Source organism: Colobus angolensis, unplaced genomic scaffold (assembly GCF_000951035.1).
Source record: "Colobus angolensis palliatus isolate OR3802 unplaced genomic scaffold, Cang.pa_1.0 Scaffold1, whole genome shotgun sequence".
Lineage (NCBI taxonomy): Eukaryota > Metazoa > Chordata > Mammalia > Primates > Cercopithecidae > Colobus > Colobus angolensis.
This window is the reverse complement of record NW_012110918.1, coordinates 18,196,054-18,196,738: the sequence shown is the minus strand read 5'-3', so window position 1 is coordinate 18,196,738 and position 685 is coordinate 18,196,054.

Sequence of the window (685 nt, the reverse complement as noted above, 5' to 3'; positions counted from 1 at the left end):
TGATCTCCTGACCTTGTGATCCGCCCGTCTCGGCCTCCCAAAGTGCTGAGATTACAGGCTTGAGCCACTGCGCCCGGCCTAAACTGTTGTTAAAACTTGTTTATACCTGGGTATGGTGGTGTTTCCTTGTAATCCAGCTACTTGGGAAGATTGCTTAAGCCCAGAGATTTGAATCCAGCCTGGGCAATACATTGAGACCCTGTCCCACCACCCCCCAATAAAAAGTACAAAAAAAGAAAACCAGTTTTTTAGTTCAAAAAGTAGCATTCAGTAATCACAAAAAGGTGATTTACCCTTTTGTGGTTCCATTTGGTACAAATTGGTGCAAACCAAATTGCCTTCCCAGGACCCTCCAGAGAGAATGCTGTTACTTACTGCAGGGTTGTCTGAAGTAAGAGCTTTATTGAGATGTAATTAACATTTTGAAGTTCACCCACTTAAAGTCACTGCACAGGTCAGCGGCTTTCCCTGTATTCACTGTGTCACATATCCACCACCATCGAATTTCAGAAAAAAAACCCACCCACTAGTTAGGCCAGGCACGGTGGCTCATGCCTGTCATCCCAGCACTTTGGGAGGCCGAGGCGGGCGATCACCTGAGGTCAGGAGTTCGAGACCAGCCTGACCAACATGGAGAAACCCTGTCTCTACTAAAAATACAAAATTAGCCGGGCATGGTGGCGCA